This window comes from Oscarella lobularis, chromosome 18 (genome assembly GCF_947507565.1).
Source record: "Oscarella lobularis chromosome 18, ooOscLobu1.1, whole genome shotgun sequence".
Taxonomy (NCBI): Eukaryota; Metazoa; Porifera; class Homoscleromorpha; order Homosclerophorida; family Oscarellidae; genus Oscarella; species Oscarella lobularis.
Window position 1 is genome coordinate 2,323,815 of NC_089192.1, and position 4,903 is coordinate 2,328,717.

The following is a 4,903-nucleotide window of genomic DNA, read 5'->3' on the forward strand; positions in this document are numbered from 1 at the left end:
TGCTTAATATCCAGTCACTGTGCGCATGCGCAACACGTGACAGCGAAGAACTGCCTCATGAGACCTGAACGGCTTCTCCCGCGTCGGAATCGAAATTCGAAACACAACCGGAGGACTTCAAAAGGTAAGTTTGTACTCTTAGAAGTAAAAAGGGCGCGTTCTTCCCAAAATCGCGATCGATCGCGATCGAAAAGCACGTTCTATCGGCCCCGTTTGCTGCTCAAACGATTAGAGACGGTCAGAAAAGTGTTCGGTAGACCGTCTCCTTTCGAAAAAGCGTTTCGAATTTGTTATTCGAGGGTTATGGTTAGTGTTGGGATTATGGTTAGGAGTTAGGGAGAGGGTTCAGGGTCAGTGTAAATTCTGGCCACTATTTTTGCGAACCTTATCATCTCCGCTAACCTACAGCTAACCACAAGAGCCCTGACCTACTCGCTCCTAGACACGGACGTTCCAAACGCGTGATCGGAGGAGAAGGAAGAGGAGATCCTGAGATGCCACAATCTACTCGACCAATACGAGAGGTACGTTTCTTCAATCTTTCTTTCCTTCTTTCTTCTTACTTTCTTTTCTTTAGAGAGAGAGAGAGAGAGAGAGAGCCAGAAATGGATGGGTCGAGGAGGTGTGCAGAGGAGACGGTACGTTTTCATACCATTTACACATTTCGTGTGTTTTTTTGCTTTCTCCTGTTTCTTTCCTTTTTTATAGGGGATGGGCTGGAGAGTGCCCTATTGTGTTTCTGCTTGCTATATATTTGAAATATTTGATGTATTTCTTCTTTGGAAAGTATTCAAGGTAAGTGATATCCTGATTTTTCTTTCCTTGCTTTTCTAATACTTCTCTCTTCATTGTAGGGTGGCGTGGAGAGGTGTGTTTTTGCGATACTATACGTATCCCTTTTCGCTGCCATTTCCTCGCTGAAGATGGAGAAGATTTTTTTGGTAAAAAAAACAAGGAGAACGTATCGTCAAAAAAAAAAAAAAATTTTTTCTCTGACGATTTCTCTTTGCAGTTTCAAAACCAGGAAAGGGGATGAAGAAAAGGGGTGAAGACGTGGATTGTCTTCTCCTTTTTCTTTCCTCTCTATTCCTTCCTGTGGGATGATGGGGCTTCTATTTCTTCTTCTTCTTCTCTTTGTAGAGAAGACTCAAGGTAAGTGGTATCCTTACTTTTCGATTCCTTGTTTTCTAATGCTTCTCTCTTCCAGGTTAGGGTGGCGTAGGAAGGTGTATTGGTGATACTAGACGTATCTTCCTTTCTGTTGCCATTTTCCCCGCTGAAGGTAGAGAAGATTTTTTGTGTGAAACAAAGAAGAAGAGGAGGAAGCAGCAAGGGGAACGTATCGTCAAAATTTTCTTTGACACGTCCCCTTCTAGTTGAATGGAGAAGAAGGTATCTCATTTCAATACGAGTGTTTTGTTCTCTGTATTGAATCCCTTAGGGAACATTGTGTCCAGGCGGGCAATCCATACCTTCTCTTTTCGAAGGAGGGCACATCTTGTTTCTTTGACGTTTGCCTCGGCTGGAAGTTGCTCCAGGGCGGTTAGAGACAGATCGGTAAGCGCGAGTCCATTACGCTTTAGATGATTGTAGAGTAATTTGTTTTTCCCCTCTCTCCAGTGCTGTCTATGTGACCGCATTCGGAGGCCGAGCGTTAGGCTCGTTTGTCCTACGTACTGTTTGCGACAGTGTGGACACTCGAGGAGGTAGACGATTCGTTTGGACCTACACGTAAGTATTTCCATACCTGTAGGTAACGCATACTTCTTGTGACTGAAGTAGCTTGAGACGACGCGTTTCTTTGTCGTCATTGGACAGGCGCCGCATCGGGCATCTCCGCATGGCGCTGTGAGCGCTGGGAGGCCTGTCAATGTCGTCATTGCCGATGGGACAAGACGACGGACGATAAACTCGGTCCTTTTGTGGGGCTGAGTTTCATCTGGGATTCTGGCTCGTACGAGTTTGTCGGCCAGATTGGATAGGCGTTTGAACGCCATTATTGGCTTCTCGGGGAATATCTCCTTAAGGTAAGGATTTTCTTCGATCAGATGCCAATGGGAATCGATGCTCTTTCGAGCTTCGTAACCTACCCAGGGGCAGAAGGTTGTTGGGAAGACAAAGGGTGCTTTTGACCCCCTCTGTCGTCGTCCCTTCTTTGGTGTCGGTTCATCATTCTCGTCGTTTGTGGTCGAGGAGGATGATGATGAGGCAGGTCCACTCGTTTGTCCCGTGTTGTGGGGACTGTCACCCGTTTGGGTTGCGAGTAGATCCTTGCGTTTATCGAACGGTAGACGTTCGATGAGCGGCCGCGTAAAAGTCACTGGATATCCTCGTTTTTCGAGGCGTGTTTCCAGCTGTCTTTTCCTACGTTCGAATGCTTCCTTGTCGGAAGTTGAGCGTAGGTAGCGGTGTGTTTCCCCTAGGGGAATGGCTTTCTTTACGCCCGGCGGATGGGCCGACGTAAAGTGGACGTATTGGAACGTATTCGTTGGTTTGAAGTACGTTTCCACGTCCAAGAGTCCTTCGTTGGGTGTGGAGTAAAATCGTTGGCCTTTATATAAGTGTACGTCGAGGTAGTTTGCCTCTGTGTCACTTATATCCCACGTGAATTTTAAGTCTCGATCAAAGGAGTTTAGATCCTGTAGAAAGATTTCGAGATCTTCACGTGAGTGGGGCCAGACACACCAAATGTCATCAATGTAGCGTTTCCACATTGATGGCTGTTTGTCCAATGGACGAGTCTCGAGAAATTTCGTCTCCAGACCGTTCATGAAAAGATTTGCAAAGCATGGTGCACATTTTGTGCCCATAGCAGTGCCGTGTTTTTGTTTGAATGGTTTACCGTTAAAGGTAAACACATTTGCCTTGAGAATGAATTCCAAAAATGTTGAGATGACGTTTGGTAGATCCGGTTTGTCCGGATAGAAGTCTCTCACTGCCTCTTGGCAAACGATAATTCCCTTTTGTTGGGGAATGCTCGTGTAGAGAGCTGAAACGTCGATCGACACCAAAATTGCGTGGTGGGCAATGGGTGTCGATTCTATTGCTTGGATGAAGGCCTTTGAATCCTTGAGGAAACTAGCCGTCATGCAAACAATGGGTTGCAGTATCGAGTCAACGTAGGCTGATATTCCCTCCGTTGGTCCCGAGCAGCCGCTAACGATGGGTCGTATTCCATAGGGATTCTTGTGAATCTTCCTAAGGAAGTAGAGCACTTGTGTGCGCACGGTCTCATCGCTGCGTAGTAGGGCCTTATGTTCGATTTTGTCAATCAGGCCGAGGTTGGCAAAAGAGTCCAAGATATCGTTGATCTCTTTTGTTAGTGCCGGCGTAGGATCGTCTGTGAGGGGTACGTACGTTTTTTCATCTTGTACGTGCGCCCTGCCGTGTCGTATGTATGCGTCTTTTGACTGCACGACAATGCCCGATCCCTTGTCAGCTTGCTTGATGATAATGTCCTTGCGTTTCTGTAGTTGCTCGAACGCTTTCCATTCTTCTTTTGTCATATTCGACGTGGGTATCTTTGGTCGAATTTCTTGTATTGATGTTATGGTACGTTGGAAGAATTTGGATAGCGTTTGGCAAGCTTCGGCAGGGCCTTTATTCAACGTCATTTCTGACGGTTGTTTTGCGGCTTTCCTGCTCGAATTTGTATCCACCCTCTGTTCGGATGGTTGGTGTGGTAATGGTGGTTTTGGGAGGAAGGGCGTGATAGGGTGTTCTCTTGCCAAGCCCTCTCTCCATTGCATCGTACGACTGTTTGTCGTCGTGGCTCGTACTGCATTGTAGTACGTGCGACGCATGGTGCGGCAGAATTTTTCGAATTCCGCTCGCATTCGTCCTCGACTGTAGCGTCGAGGGGTTGGTATGAATTTGAGTCCTTTCTCGAGGACGGCTACCTCCTCCTTTGTCAGTGGAACATTGTCCTCATTTGTGATATGACAAGTTGCGGTATGGCTGTCAATTTTGGGATCGGTCAGATCTTTATTGACAACGCGACAGTCGCTACTGCTTGTGTTATTATCACTTTTATTTTTGGGGTCAATTTAGGGTTAGGGTTAGGGTTAGGGTTAGGGTTAGGGTTAGTGGTTATGGGTAAGGGCTAGGGTTCTTAGGGTTAGAGGGTAGGGTTATGGGTCAGGCGTTAGGGTGCTTTGCCCCTAAGACTGATTCCAGTTAGGGTTAGGGTTAGGGTTAGGGTTAGGGTTAGGGTTAGGGTTAGGGTTAGGGTTAGGGTTAGGGTTAGGGTTAGGGTTAGGGTTAGGGTTAGGGTTAGGGTTAGGGTTAGGGTTAGGGTTAGGGTTAGGGTTAGGGTTAGGGTTAGGGTTAGGGTTAGGGTTAGGGTTAGGGTTAGGGTTAGGGTTAGGGTTAGGGTTAGGGTTAGGGTTAGGGTTAGGGTTAGGGTTAGGGTTAGGGTTAGGGTTAGGGTTAGGGTTAGGGTTAGGGTTAGGGTTAGGGTTAGGGTTAGGGTTAGGGTTAGGGTTAGGGTTAGGGTTAGGGTTAGGGTTAGGGTTAGGGTTAGGGTTAGGGTTAGGGTTAGGGTTAGGGTTAGGGTTAGGGTTAGGGTTAGGGTTAGGGTTAGGGTTAGGGTTAGGGTTAGGGTTAGGGTTAGGGTTAGGGTTAGGGTTAGGGTTAGGGTTAGGGTTAGGGTTAGGGTTAGGGTTAGGGTTAGGGTTAGGGTTAGGGTTAGGGTTAGGGTTAGGGTTAGGGTTAGGGTTAGGGTTAGGGTTAGGGTTAGGGTTAGGGTTAGGGTTAGGGTTAGGGTTAGGGTTAGGGTTAGGGTTAGGGTTAGGGTTAGGGTTAGGGTTAGGGTTAGGGTTAGGGTTAGGGTTAGGGTTAGGGTTAGGGTTAGGGTTAGGGTTAGGGTTAGGGTTAGGGTTAGGGTTAGGGTTAGGGTTAGGGT

General features: G+C 47.2%; 1 long non-coding RNA gene across 6 annotated transcripts; it reads left to right on the forward strand.

The window, feature by feature from the left end:
* The first annotated feature begins 360 nt into the window (after positions 1-360).
* LOC136198266 (uncharacterized) lies at positions 361-4,040 on the forward strand. Of its 6 annotated transcripts, none has more exons than XR_010672715.1 (8): positions 361-524; positions 580-795; positions 855-941; positions 1,013-1,152; positions 1,208-1,392; positions 1,442-1,557; positions 1,621-3,119; positions 3,181-4,040. It is a non-coding gene; the product is annotated as an uncharacterized lncRNA (long non-coding RNA). The 6 variants fall into 6 exon arrangements; XR_010672717.1 differs by having other exon boundaries at positions 1,621-2,027; positions 3,474-4,040; XR_010672714.1 differs by having other exon boundaries at positions 1,621-1,706; positions 1,754-4,040.
* The last annotated feature ends 863 nt before the right edge of the window (positions 4,041-4,903 follow it).